We start from the raw sequence: 16,070 nt of genomic DNA, 5'->3' as shown, positions 1-16,070 counted from the left end.
CAGGTCCATTCCATTTGTGAAAATCAATGTCCTCCTATTGCTCCCAGTTCTGCAATTCTGAGTACTCCACTTTGCATGCTTTCCAAATGTGCCTAGTTATTCATCATGAGCCCAAATCACAGATTCATACCTTCCTTGTGACAGTGAACTAATGCCCCAATTTTCAAGCTCCCAAGTGTTTGTTTGATCTATTTTCGAAGCCAAAACTGAATGCATTTTCTTATTTTTTGACATGTTTTGACTGAGTGATGGTCATGAGGCGAGATTTTGCAAGTTGAAAGAATTTGCACCAAAGAATCAACATGCCAATTTTTAGAGCCCAGTTATTTGTTTCAGTTAGGTTTTAAAGCTAGTTCCAGAGGCTTCTTGGCAGAAAAGTTACAATTTGCAAGAAAGGTTAAAAATGAGTTATTTGTTTCAGTTAGGTTTTAAAGCTAGTTCCAGAGGCTTCTTGGCAGAAAAGTTACAATTTGCAAGAAAGGTTAAAAATGAGTTTTAAAGGTTGAATTAGTGATACAAATTGATTCTTTGCAATTGGTGGCGGTTAGCATAGGAATCAATATCATCATTTGCCTTGTCACAAAAAGCATAAAAAGTATCTCTTACCTTGACATAGAAAAAGAATTTGATAGATGAGAATTGAACAAGAACCCAAATGCTCTTGATGGAAAATGTTACTAGGTTGATCTTGGATCAACTATTTTATTTGACGTCTCAAAGTTATCTGCCTGGCATAGCGTTCCAAAAGCTTTGGAAGATTTGACTGAGAGCCTAAAACGTCCTTGGGCTGTCACATTTTCTTCTGATTGGCTCACAAAGAAAAGAAGAAGGATTGCACATTTGGAGGATGGATTGCACTTAAAGCGTGGAAGGGGCATGATGGTGGATAGGGCACTTTATTCCATTGCCAAAAGAATCACAACCCATGTTCACCTGCATAGGATGTATTGGAATATTTTTTTCATGAAAATCGATTGCTATGAATGCCTTTTATCAGATGTCTTGAGCAACCAAGTTATGGAAGAGCGAGCTAGATGGAGAGAATCTCGAGAATATTGTGGAAGTAGTAATAAAAAAAGGGGTAATGGTGCCATTGAGTGAAGTTAATGCCCAATGTTTTATTACATCTAGATTTTTGTCCCAAATTTTCTTAGAAAAGGGTGAAGAATATCAATGGACTGTTCAACTTTCCCCATGAAACAATGCCCAAATCTTCAAGGTCCACGCATCTTTCTATGAAGAAATTTGTCTTCACTCACCACTCACTGCTTAAGCAGGTCTTGGAAGATTTTATCTTGAAGAATTAAGGCCCCGTTTGGTTGGGGAAGATGATTTTTTGACATAACCAGGTTATCTTATAACCAGGTTTTCGAAAACCTGGTTTTGTGGTTTGGAAAGCCAATAGTCCGTTTGCTTGACACGGAAGATGAATATACTGTGGACCCCACAATATAATTAAAAAAACTGTCATAAAATTCAAAACCTGGTTTTAATTTCGAATTCCACCTTTTTGTTGGAAGAAACTTCTTCCAATTTTTGACCAAAATTGGAAGATGAAATTGAAAACCAGGTTATAATTTTAACCAACCAAACACCAAAGTTTTTTTGCAAAACCTGGTTTTGCCTCTGATAACCTGATTTTGGCCCTCATCTTCCAGCAACCAAACGGGGCCTAAGAGAGTTTTGACTGCTATAGATGGATGAATGTTGTGAATTGCATGAATTTCATTTGTAAAATAGAGGAAGAGCCTCAGATTTTAGTCCCACATTGGACAAATAGAGTGCTTTTGTAATTTTTAAATACCTCAACGCACAATTACTAAGTGTCTTAAGGACACCAAGGCTTTTGATGCTGTAGGCTCATGTGTGAGGGCTCCACCATGGATGGATAGCTAGCGACGTAGTCAACCATAGTTTGATCAAAATTGTAGGTGACCAGGAGAAGGAAAATACCTCAAGCCAATCCAAGAAAAATGCCCTAATAATGCGAAAATGCATATTTCACACCATTGCAAGGCTTAACCATGATTAAGAAGGAAGCCTTCCAAAGGCATGAAAGGCTTGTGGCACACGGTCACTCAGGTTAAGTTGTGGTTAAGTGTTAAGCCTTCGATGATGTGAAATTGCGACATATGGCGAGGTCTGCTGACAATGCAGTGATGAGGTGGATTGAGATTAACACATGGCACAAAGTTGGAGGTCAAAAGGAGGTTTGACCCGAATTTAGAGATGATGCAAAAATATAAAATTCAGAAAAATGATTTTTTTCCAAATTTTCACGTGCAAATCTGTGAGTTGAAAAATTTAAATGAATTTAAAGATATTGTATAGTTTTCACTATATACTTTAATTATTTTTTTTTCATTTAAATGCTCTGTTCATGAGTTGGGCTTGGAAACTTCAAATGCATGCTAGAGGGGCAATTTTTATCAGAAATACAGTGCAATAAACTATTGGAATCGAGAGAAGATGAGCTTTCCAGATATGTAATTAGAATATGCACAGTTATTAAATGGTAAGAGCTATAAGTAGTTTTGTAAAATGAGGATGTTCTCAGCAGAATGAGAAGTTTTCATGATGAAGCATCAAATTTAGTTAGAAGAGCAAACATGAAGTTTATTGGCTCCAAATTTGGGGGAAAATATTTTTGAGAGCTTCATTTTGCCTTTGAAAGTCAGTTGGTAGGTATTTTTACCCTTGTTTTAATATCAGATTTGACATCTTAATCAGTTGCATGTTCTCATCAGTCTGGAGATATTTTTAAAGCATTCTTCAGCATCAAGGAAAAGATCTGGCTTTTAGTTACAAAAAGAGGGTAGAGAGAAGTTTTGCATCAACATGTGGAAGAGTTTCAAGTGGACAAATGGCGACATCTGATCTGATCCAGGAATTCTTGATGTCTTCTTAATCTCTTCTCTTCTCTTTCTCTAGGGTTGTTAATGGTTGGTTGTTTCTAGACTATCGAGCAGAGCTCTAGCTGTGATCCCACCATTCATGCCCAACATTTTTCTATATTTGAACAACAGTTAATGAAGTATAGTGATAGTCTTAGTCTATTCAGTTGTTTCTGAATTAATTTCATGCATCCTTTATGTATTTGTTTCAAGGAAATGAATAAAAATGCAACAATCAAGCTTATCTTTAGTTTGAATCTCGTCTCCTATTCGTGTTGTTTGTAATATTTTATGTTTTGTGAACAAAGAGCACAAATCTTAGTTACAATCTATTTTAGGTTGTACGTTTAATATGTTTTACTTATGATTGAAGGAGTCATGTAAATGCTTGATTTACCATAATGGGGTTACATATTTCATGAAGGGATAGGTCAAGTATGAGATTCAAAATTGATGCAGATGTCTGATTCACAAGGTGAATGGATAAATCTGGAAGTCATGATACATGGAATGTATCAATGATTTCCAAGGATGTGTGTTAGTGATTTGTGGAATTTTCCAATAGATAAGGCATTGATCAGGTATAGGATCTATGTGTTTTTTTTGTTCATGTCTCGGTAATGCTAAAATCAATTTATAATCAATATCCTTTTCCCTTTTTGTTGAAGAGCTAAAAAGAGTTGCCCTCACTTAGCTTATCTAGTTCATAGGTCATGTTACTAGCTATTTCATGTCTATGTTGTTTGCATAAGTATAGAAGATTTGGGGGTATTATCTGCTTTATAAGATTCAGTTGTATGCTTTGATATGGGTACCATATGAAGAATATGAGGTTCACTGACCTAGGTCTTTTACAACTTGAAGGAGGAGTATAGCCTTATAGTTGGCCCTGATGTCTGAATGGGTATGTTGTAGATGGGAATTAGCTGCCCCTAGATGTATTCTGTTCTCATCATTGGGTTTTTGAAACCTGATGTTTTAAAACACCAACACATACGATGGTGATTGCTAGAAGCATTCATTCCAAGGAAAACACTTTATTTATTTTTAAAGTGGGAAAAATGGATGGGAAACATGAAACCAACAATTTATACAAAAGAATATACATACATACATACATACATACATACATACATACATATAACAAAATAGAAAAAATTGTAATTCATTTAATATGACATGTTTCAATCAATGTTTATTGGACAAGAAACACATTTTCTTGGCCATTTTTTCACAAAATGTAGCTTTCTGTGTTTGGCCAAGTTCTCCTCAACAACCAAACAATTGGGTCAAATAAACTTGGCCCCAAGCTTAGGCTACAATTAACCATGGTTTTTTTAAAATTTTGCTTCAAAAAAAATATTTTAATGTTCATGAAAATAAGCGAAGTTTTCAAGGCTCAAATACCTTCATGTCCTCAGCAGATGAATCTTCAATTAATGACACATGACCAATAAGTTTGGGTGGAGGTATCCAAAATCTGGTGGTTGGTTTCAATTTTCCAACATTTTTTACTGCTATCTTCTTTTCCTTCCAGCTTGAGGAATTGAATTTTGGTAGGTGATGTATGCAAAATTTGCCTTTCTACCAAAATTGCCATATTTGAATTCAAATGTTAAACAGTCGCTCCTCACCTTTAGTATTAAAAAATGCCATGGAAATATGAAATAAATTAAATAAAATTTTATTGTATTTCCTAATTTTAAAAGTTATTTCCTGACCCCTACAACTTTCCCCACCATTAGATCTTCTAAGATCCACAACGAGTGCTTTCCCACATTATGGAATTGCTTGAACTTTAAGCAACGCGGGAAAACACCTTACTGCATGGGGGTCCATTTTCTCCTTGAGGGCCACAGACAAAGCAAAACTGTTAGCCGAGTTGGCATATGGAAGGCACTTTATTGGCTGGGGTACTGATACAGGTTGTTAGTGGACTACATGTTTCCATCCATTGTTAGATCTCTCAAGATCGATGGCGGGCACTTTCTTGTATTTTGTATTTTGTTAGATTTTATGACAATGCAGGGAAGTGACTCTCTAACATGTGGACATGTGGGCTAGGTCATGTTGTGGGGGTTGCAATGTGACAAGGTGATGAGTCAAATTGAGCTGGTGTACGACGGGCATTTCATTGCTTGAAGTCTTTAACATGGTTAGTTTGGCAGGCCCCATTTCTTCAGATCACGAAAGGTGAAAGGTTAGAGCTACAATAACACATTGTGTTCCATGCTATGATCTTATGATCCAACATAAGATCATAGAGTCAATTACCAAGGCCATTGATGTTACGATATGCAACTATCATAATATTGTAGAGGTGCATGGTTGCAGGAGGTGGTAAGAAGGGTCATGATCTTACAATATGTGGTTGTTGTAAGATTGTAAGTGTAGATGTAGAGGTCTTCCGAAGGCATGAAGATAAGGGAATTGTCATGGCATCGCGATGATCGTAAAGAAACTTCAAGGGAGACCTGATGTTATGATAGGTTGATGATCGTGTCATCGTAGAGCCTTGAGTTGACTGCGATAAGGTGTTCACTTGTCCAAGCTGGAAAGGAAAAGAGTTTTCAACTAATAGAATTGCAGGAAAAGTAGAGAATGAAGGTTGAATATAATTGACCTACTAATACATCCGACTTGGCATGCTGATAGAAGAAAAAAATGACTCTTTTATGGTAGATTAAATTTTTATCATCTATAGATTGCTTTCAACATTTTCCATGCCTAGTAAATACAAAAGGAGCATGCACTCATCACCTAGTTATCCATCTACCCAGCTGTGCATTAGGGGTTCCATTTCATGTTAGAGTTAGGGTTCTTTCAGTCAGGGTTGATGATTTCCATGATTCTAAAAGTGTACCAGATCCAATCTATCACCTAGCTTTCATCCAATCATCCTCTAATAGTCTTAAATGCACAATTGAAATTGTGAAGCAATCGGGAGTTATGCTTGAACTATAAAAGCGAGTTTTGCTATTTTCTTGGGGGTTCTCTCTTTTCTAATTTTTAGATATTTCCTATAGTTTGGCCTATGCTCAATAGAGATTTTCTCTGCTATATCCATTCTCTATCAGTTAAGTGTGTGTATACCCCTGTGGCCTCACTTGTTGAATATGTTTGACAATTGAAATATCATATAATCATGTTCATACTTGATGACTAATTAGATTAAGTGAATCCATTGTATTCCTTCTTTGATTGAGTTATCTTTGGCCTATCATGATATAGAGATTGAAAAGGTGCAGATAATGGTATATTTTGAGAAATCTATTGACTTTTTTAGTGCATTCATTGGAAAAGAAGTAGATCCACATACTATTTTGGTGCATCACCTTTTTAAATTAGATTAGGTAGTTTTATTCTATGCATTCCTTGTCCCTTTTCCTCTCCAAGAGTAGTTAGGTGCATCCTGATAGTAAAGGAAGCCGACCTTCTCTTGAGACTCAACCTCACAGTTCAAGTCCCATAGCTTGGAGGTTGTTTCCATGTTACACGAGGCTATTTGAGAAGTATTCCCTCAGAAAAATTGTACCGCAACTCCTAATAGGGTTGGAATCTCCTAACATGGATTCAAAGTCTCCTAGCAGGGACTCATATGTATTGAATGTGTTTATAGACTCCTAACATGGTCCATCCTCTAACAAGGAACATCTATATTAGTACATCATCTTGTGGGTATCATCCCCACCAAGGTTTTCCCTTGGCTAGGGTTTCCCTAGTTATAAAAATATGGTGTTATGAGTTCTCCCTATGCATGGTTACTTTTACTGTTCAACATTACTTGTTTACTTTCTTATGCATGGTTCAAAGTAATTAATAATATCTAGTTGGCAACAAAAGTTTGTAGAATACTGATCCACACCACCCCTCTTAGTATTCCCTATTTCTAACAATCGGTATCTAGATGAGTTTATATCGTTGCTAATCTCTCTTGCAATTTAGAGCTTATTGGAACTAGTTACGAAGCAAATAAGAGTTACTAGTTATTGGGATGTTCAATATTTTTACACACATGTAAAGGATTGTGAAAAGTGAAAAATTTGTTTGGGTAAACCCCAGTTAGTTGCATTGCCTTTGATACTAGTCATAATTGATGAACCATTTAAATAGTGGGCTTTATATTTCATCGGACCCATAAATCCAACATAAAGTGTAGGTCACTCCTACATACTCACTGTAATTGACTATTTTACAAAATGGTTCGAAGCAATACCTACCAAAAGAAGCAACTCACAAGTTGCTTGTGATTTCCTTAAAGAATACATCTTAGTTCATCTTGAGGTACCCCAAAAAATAATTATAGATAACATGACATACTTTTCAGCTCAAGAGTTAACCACTTTATGCTATGACAATGGAAACTCTTTAGCTCACTCCTTAGATTATTTCCCCCAAGGGAATGTATAGGTAGAGTCCATTAACAAGAATTTGGTGACCATCATGAAAAATATTTTCAATGAGAATGATAAATATTGGCATAAACATATGTATGAGGCTCTATGGGAAGATCAAACTACACCAAAAAGAGTGATAAGAATGATACATTAAGAGTTGGTATACGGCGTCAGAACCCATGTTTTTTTTCGCCTTGACTTATCAATTGCCATAATGCAATAAGAAATTGAGGATTGTACTTGAACAAGTTAGAGGAAGGAAGCAAAAATATAGTAGACCATATAACAAAACATTAAATGAGGCTGAAAAAGTTATTTGACAAGAATATAAACCAAGGAAATTCATGAAAGGAGATGAGATTTTACTCTAGGATAAATGAAAGGAACCCAAGCAGGTGCATGGTAAATTCAAATCACTCTAGAATGGACCATTCATAATACATGAAGGAATTGGTTGAAATACATTCAAGCTTATGAACCTAGATGGTGACGTCTTACTGTTTACCTATAATGAGCAATATCTGAAGCTCTTTAAATTATAGTCTGGGTGATACCCATTCTGTACATATTATCTTTCCTTATTTCTTTTGCTTTTTTCTTTAGATGGTTTGATTTGTTTTCTTTGATTGTTCTTGTTTATTTTCTTCCCCTGTACCTTTTTTTGGATTTAACCACATATTTTGAGTTCTTTGTGCCTTGTTGAAACACACTCCTTGGTCAAAGCCAATGTTAGTTTAGTGATTTTTCAGAGTCACCTTGTTTTTGGTTTTCAAATTTATTTAGAACTGTTGGCTTTGGTTCTCCCATAGGATCATTTAATGAGTTATCACTTTATAAATTCACCCTAAAGATGACTCCATATCTTCGCCAATATGTTTTTCAAGAAAATTTGGTCTTGAATCTTTGAACCACTTTGAACTAGGTTCAAAGTGGTTAAGAATAATTTGGTACCTCTAAGGAATTTATTTCAAGAGAAATGGTGGGACCCGAAGGTGTATGTAGGGGTAGTGTAATGAGCCAAATATGATGAATGTTGATAAGGACCCAAACACATCCTATGATGTAAGAAGAAAAAGGAAAGATGTTAATAGATGATATAATCATGAAAGGAAGTGGCTCGTGTAAAGTCATTAAATCATAAGTATGTGTAGGAAAGTACACAACTTAAGGTTTGTGAAACCAAGAAGAGAAAACACGTGTGGTAGTAATGATTATTAGGTAAATGACATGAGTGAAAAGACTTTCATTTATGGTAAGTAACTCAAGCTATCTTATTAGGTAGAATTTCCAGGCGAGAAAATCTTTGTAAATATAACCTTAATAAATTATTTGTAAGGTTTTGCCTTTATAAAAAGCTTAGTTCTTAGCAGTAGTAAGTTTGTTCTTGCCTGCAAACTAAGTGTGGAGAGATCAAGATAGGAAGTGTTTGAAATTTGTTCAGCACTCCCCTCGAGATTCATGAAAAGGGCTTAACCACATCCTATGTACTATAAGTTAAGTGTTTGTATTGAGCATTAAGAGATCAGTCTTTTGGTGCAACAAAATCCCCACTCTAACAAGTGGTATTAGAGCTTGGTTACAAGTTTAAATCCTTGGACCCTTGGGTAACGCTGAGAGGGAGATTATTGGGAATTTTTTTATCACTCCTCTTGGGATTTGTGACAAGAGTTTATCCACCTCTTGTCTACTATAAGTTGAGTGGTTGTATCAGGCATTGAAAGATTGGTCTTTTGGTACAACAACAATGCTATTTGAACAAGGGAGTTCATAAGGTTTAAAAATCCTTTTTGTTGCAAATTCAATGTGAGAAGAAGAGTACAAAGGCATCAAATATTGAACTCACTCAAAATAAACTAGTTATGCAAAGAACAAGATCTACAACTTAGTTCAATAAGCATAACAAGATGGTGTCATCTTAAGATAAGACTCAAATAGATCTTGATACAGAGAAAGAGGAGAATACAGTTTCACAAAACATTGAACAACATGTTCAACACACTTAAGACAACATTTCCTAGGTTATGGATGCAATAAGAACACCAGTAAAAGATTTGATGCCATTTGGACATTACTCATCTATGCCTAACTAGTTGGCCAATTCAATAAGTAAGAAGAGAAGCTTTGTGTTGGTCTCTTCTGTACCTATGAAAGATATGGCTAAGAAGTATACTCCAAAAAATCTAAAGCCCAAGAAGATGAAGAATGATGCACGATCGGTTACTAATGTAAAAACTGGCAAGGTTCCATCTAAGGTCACCCTATACAAGCTTGGGGATAATTCTATGGGACTAAGTGTTACAAATTTTGAGATTACAACGGTTGACCTAGGCGTGTTGAATAAGAAAACTAAGCAATATTGGTTGGAGGAATCAACTCAACATATGTTAGCCCAATCTCAAAAAGATGCCAAAGAAAAAAGGGAACTGAAGTAAGTAATCAAAATGATGGCTGAATATATTGACTCTTTGGATGGATGTGGTGTCCTACCTTTGGTTCAAGCTCCCCATAACTTTGATCCTACATCCTAAGACAACAAGAGACTATTGAAATAGATCCAATGAGTTAAAGTTACAAAAATAGCCATAGATGAATGGATTGAATATGTAACTAAGAAAGGGAAAGAGTTCCTCCAAAAAAGTGCCACCATTTTCAATGATTTCAATGCTTCGTTGAGCGAGGTTCATATCCAAGTTCCCACCTAGGAAATAGAGGAAGGTAAATGGCCAGTCATAGTAATGTAGATCATCGATGTAGAATAGCATGGTTTAGAAAAATTCTTGGCTGAAACCCCCTTAAGAAAATTGATCTTGGAGTGCTATATGTGATAAAGAAAAACATGAGTTGGAGATGTTTAATATATAGATCAGCCATCATGAAGGCATACAACATCAACATAAATATTAAGCACATGTATGGAAGCTTCTCCAAGGATATGTAGGTCATCTCTCCTAGTGGCATAACTTAGTTTGATGAAGGAAACCTTAACATTGAACCATTGGCTAAGTTCTTTGAAGAAGACTTGAAACTAATGAAAGATTTGGCTAATCCCATAGCTGCAGATCTCACAAAGGATGTCCAAATTGATGCTACACTTCTCCTGTATACAAAACTGATGCAAGATGCTTACAAGATGCAAGGTTAATGATACAAAACTGAAAATTCTTACAACATCAACAATATGACATCATAGATATGAATTCTTCCAAAATAAGTTTACAAATGCTTCAACATAAGAGAACTCCCAAATAAGAGCTTCCACATGAAGAGTCTTCACACCAAGAGATTCTGTAACGCCTTGCCAAGGGATCCAAAAGAATTAACCTAAAATTCTTTACTGAGTTTGCAAAACATTTTTTTTTTTTAAACATGAAAGATATACCATTCATATCAAACACATAGTAGTGGAAACAATAACATACAATCAACTGTAAGCATACATAACAGGTGACATTCCTTAAGGATCCCAAGACATTGAGTCACATTTGATTTAATTACTACTAAGTCTAACCACTACCACATCCACATGAAAGAATAAATAGAAAGTCTAATGTCCATATTACACATTTGTTCTGAATGCCTCTTGGCAATTAAACTCGGAATGCTCAATCATCCACTGTACATGACACAGGGTACGAAAGGCTTAAAAGAATATACATATGTGAAAATAAAGTACATCATCCTATTCTAAGTGCAATAAAGTAAATGAAACCAAATTCCATACATGATACATCATCATAGAAAATATAAACATCTATCGTAAAAGATAGCCATAAATCATAAACACTAAACATAATTATCTAAATGCACGGTTCCTCCCAACCATAAATAGCATCATTAGACCATCATGGGCCTTAGCCATCCCTCCATGCGTAACATCTCGAGTCACCGAAGAGATCATAGGTATTATCACAGTAGGAATGTCACTCCTAAAACATACTACATTATATGCAGAAAGAAATCTAACATGCTATAATATATGCATAAGAAATCTAATCATGCAAAGTAAAACATAAGATAAATAAACAACATCATCTATCATATGCTAATCATCAATATAAGGATACGTGTCCATCATCATAAACCAAGAACAAAATGAAGATAGATACCAACAAAGAATGCTCCAGCCATGGTGTCTCAGATGGATCTCAAATGGTAAGAGTGAAAAAGCACTACCACCCAACCGCGTGGAACCTAAATAGTCCACTCCCACCACACTGAGGGGATAGTCTCAAGTCCCAAATAGGATATCAAATCATATAACACAAACACTCTCTAAGTCCAGGAATCCTATAAGTATACTAACTCAAAGGTTCCAATGCAAACTGACATCTAATCCCAGAGGCACACAAAGACATGTAAGAAACTTACTATGCAAGCGGAAAAGTGTCATCGCACGGATCATGCTAGAGTTACCCTGGTAGTCTCTCAATAGACCCCAACCCCCTAGTGATCCCTATGCGAACACTAGTATCCTCTCGTACTAATGAGGCATACTACGGAATGCAAGGTTGCAACCAAGCATTCTCTCTACTCCCATCCTAGTCTGTACTAGCACTTGAGGCATGGGCGAGAACAAACAATTATCTTATTAGGTTCATTTAATCTCCATTTAGTGTAAATATTTTCACTTATTAAAACAACTTACAATGAGTTACCCTGGCAACCACTTAGAGACCCGACCCCCATTGCAAGCCACTTCCTGACACTACAAGTAGATAACCTACCCTAAGCTCATGGAATTATAAATCACAAAATCACCACAATCCTATACAAGCGACTGGAAAAATACCAAAAGATAATCCACAATAAGAACATCAAATCTCCACGAGCAAAAGAAAAGCATCCATAGATAATCATGACCACAACAGTTCTCTATTGGCAACTGAAGGTATCACTGATAATCACAATAGTCATTGGTTCTCAACAAGCAACCAAAAAGTATCTCAAAGTAATACTAATCGAAGACTCCAAAAATGGTTGAGTCAAAACATGTCACAACATGACATCATCAAGAATAAATCAACACTTTAGTCCCATCAAGGCAGCTGGAAAGTAATCCAAGTATAACTGATCGATGACTCAAAAATAGTTAAGTCAAGTGTCTCAAATACATACACCTCAGCTTCACACAAGAAGACTGGAAAGCAATAATAATTAGTAAATACAAACATCTCATAGAGCATACCATCACATTACCATGGTTGGTTTAGAAAGATCGAGACCAAATAATATCAACATGCCATCACATTCACATAACTCCCAAGCCTCTGGTAGACATTCTAACTAGTCAACACTCTAAGACCACCCAAACCCCAAACATGGATAGCATAAAGAACAAGATACAAACACATATTTTAGTTTGCTTTCGCAAACACATGGTTAAGCCAAATATTAGGTTTCAGTTTTCATTTTCAAGTACATTTCAAGTGTATAAGATTCTTCATTTAATCTACAACTCAACCCATTTATTTTTTGAATAAAACATAGAATTATCCCTCCATTATTTTAAAACAATTCTCTAAAATAATCATAAGATAATTATTTACTTATTTAAATCATTGAACTAGTTCCCATTGACTTTTAGATAAAATCATTTGCATTACTTCACTAAAAATCAATGTTACTAATAATTCCAAGAAGTGTCTCCCATTATTCAAATAATAAAAATAATACTTATCAACTTTCAAATAATTAGTTTACAATTTCCTTAAAACACTTCAAGGACAAGCATTTATTTAAAATAATCTTCATTGATTTTAAGTAAAATCAATCTCATTAATAATTCAATTATTTAATTCTACTAAACACTTATTAATATGTCTTTTCTTTTGCCCTCATTTAAAAATCCATTTACTTAAATCGACTAATAATTAATTATACTTCTTCTACTATTAACTAATCTTAATTAAATTTGATTTAATTAGATTAGATAATAAATAATATAAAACTAATGCATATTAATAAGATTCTACTTTTATTCGAACCCAAACCCGAATCAATTTCCAAATTTTGATTATAAATGTCTTAGATCTATGTTGGTTTAGTTTTTAATTCATTCCATGCTTTGATAGATTATTTTTGTGAAGTTTAAGCACAAAGAACTCCTGGTTATGGAAAATGGAGGAATGACTGTCATTGAATAAAACAGTGGGCCATATCTCCCTAATGAACCATTGGATCGAGCCGAATTTGAAATATGTTGGAGAGGGCCAAGTTGCGCTAGATTTGACCAGAGCAATTGAATAAATTTGGTCAAGGTAAAAAGTTATGAATGTCTGAGTTTAGATCTATGTAAGGGGTAGCGACAGGGCAGTTTGTGATGAATTTCCTTCATAAATAAAACTGGGGCTTCCTAATGTCTCTTTGCAACCAAATAAAAATTAACATACATATCTAGATTCCAATTTCAAGATTGAAGATTCGTTCATAGAGTATATTCAGACACATATAACAGACACGATGAAGACAGGAAGAGAAAGAGTGCAAATGGAATATGTGAAAATCACGAGTGCACCTAGATACTGATGCTAATTTGCTATGCCTCAGAAGTCCATAGAAAAATCTCTTCCTTCTCCAACATTCGCCATTCCTCCAAGAATCAAACCAACCAAAACTCTCAAGTGACTAGAAGTGCTTGTAGAAGCATATGAGCATGTAGAAGCATATGAGCTTCTCGAATGCATGTAAGCTTGTCCATACACACTAGGAGAGCCTCTATTTAAAGCCCTATAAGATGCATCTAGAATGTGTCTAGAAAGAACTAGGAGATAAGCATGACAACTAAGCACATAACTTCCACGACAAGAAGATAGACATGATGAGGTCTCTAGAATGTTGTAGACACCATGTGCTCAAGTAATATGCTAACTCCTGAGTGTAGACAACATGTGCATACTTAGAGTGCAAACTCCTATGTTGTCTATATGACAACTCCTGAGAATTCACAAACTCCTATGTGAACAAATATTAAAATAATGCACCTTAATTTATTTAATATTCGCTTTATTTATTTTTATTAATTTATTAATTTTAAATCTCATGCACTCACTTTAATAAATCCACTTGTTTTATCTTAATATATTTTAATCACATACATGCATCATGCAATCTATAATCTTTTAATAATTTTAATATCTTTTCCACTTTTAAATTTATTTTTGAAACTTAATTGATAAAATATTTACTAACTTAAATAATAATAATATTATTTAACATTTATTTAAAAATGAACTCTAAATATATTATTATTAACTTAAATATATATTATCACGTTCCAAATTTAAACTTATAATTTTCATCTTCAATTTTTTTTTTAAATTTAATTAATTTTCCAATTAATTAAATAAAATAAATATTAAAATATCATATTAATTTTCATTTAATTAAATCTTTTAATTCGACTTAATTAATAGAAAAATACACCAAAGACTCATAAAATAAAATACGAAAAACCCATTATAGCAAAACACATACAAAATCAAACCAAAAGGGTTAATATCACGAATTACGTCATTTGATGCATTCGGAGGGTACTCAACTCAGATACTTGTCCTAATTTCAATTAGGACAAATGGTTTAAAGGGTTGGGATTTGGACTTGAGAATTTATCTCCCCTCTCTTACCATTGATGTAATGTGATAGGGTACGCTCATCTTGGCAATTTAGAGAAGTCAATACCCGGTACCTGCAACTTGCATAAAATCCACGCATGTACAAGCACAATATATACTAAGCTAAATAGGCAATGACAGGAAGTGGTGCATCGTGTAGATCCCGACTAGCAGGTGACTACGACTCCCTTCCTTAATCACATCAGAAATGCCATACAGAAAGAAAACAAACACGCACGCCATACACATGCAAGTATGGGGTAAGTATCCATAAGAAAAAACATATGATAATAAATCATCTTACTAATTATCATTAATAACTGTAAACACTGTAATAATCATACATACATGAAATATAAAGTACCAAGTAATCTCATCATATATCAACTGAATCTGAAACAATATCTGATAATCTCAAAATAATGTCACTAATAATCATCAACATACAATTGACCTAAAATAGTTCGAAAATAATAACAAAAATGCGAACTAGGGGCAGACACTACAGATTCACCAAGAGCTTCTACCAAGAGAACTTTCATGTCCAAGCTTTCTTACAAGAGATTATACCATGAAGAGCTTACACTTGAAGAGCTTATACTTGAAGAGGTTGATTACAAATGATCATAAGTATTGCTTAAATAGGAACTTCCAACCCAAAGACATTACAAACACAACCAATATGGGATAAAAGGTAAATACAACTACGTTAAAAACATATTAAATTCCCACCCAAATACAACTAAGCACCACCATGTGGCTCAATTAGAAAATTACATTTCCTTTGTGGATCACAAAAAATATTAAATGCCCGATTGAAGAAACTTTCCACAAACGTCTAAAATGCCACCTACACACCTCGATAAATGAAATTATAACTATTTTTCTTATTTTTCTATTTACACTACCTATGCACCTTGAAAATAGAAATTTCTCTTTCCTCTCTTTTTCCTTTTTATTATTATTAAATTTATTTTCCTCTAACTTTTGTGACTTTCTCTCTCCTCCACAATATATATATATATATATATATATATATATATATATATATATATATATATATATATATATATATATATATATATATATATATATATATATATAATCACACCCCCTTTTTTGTGATGCAAGATGCTCCATTAAACACCCATGCTAGGAAAATTTTTGTG

Source organism: Cupressus sempervirens, chromosome 3 (assembly GCF_028749045.1).
Source record: "Cupressus sempervirens isolate cs-2001-9-10 chromosome 3, ASM2874904v1, whole genome shotgun sequence".
NCBI classification, from domain to species: domain Eukaryota; kingdom Viridiplantae; phylum Streptophyta; class Pinopsida; order Cupressales; family Cupressaceae; genus Cupressus; species Cupressus sempervirens.
The sequence above is the reverse complement of the archived record's forward strand: the minus strand, read 5'-3'. Positions refer to the sequence as shown.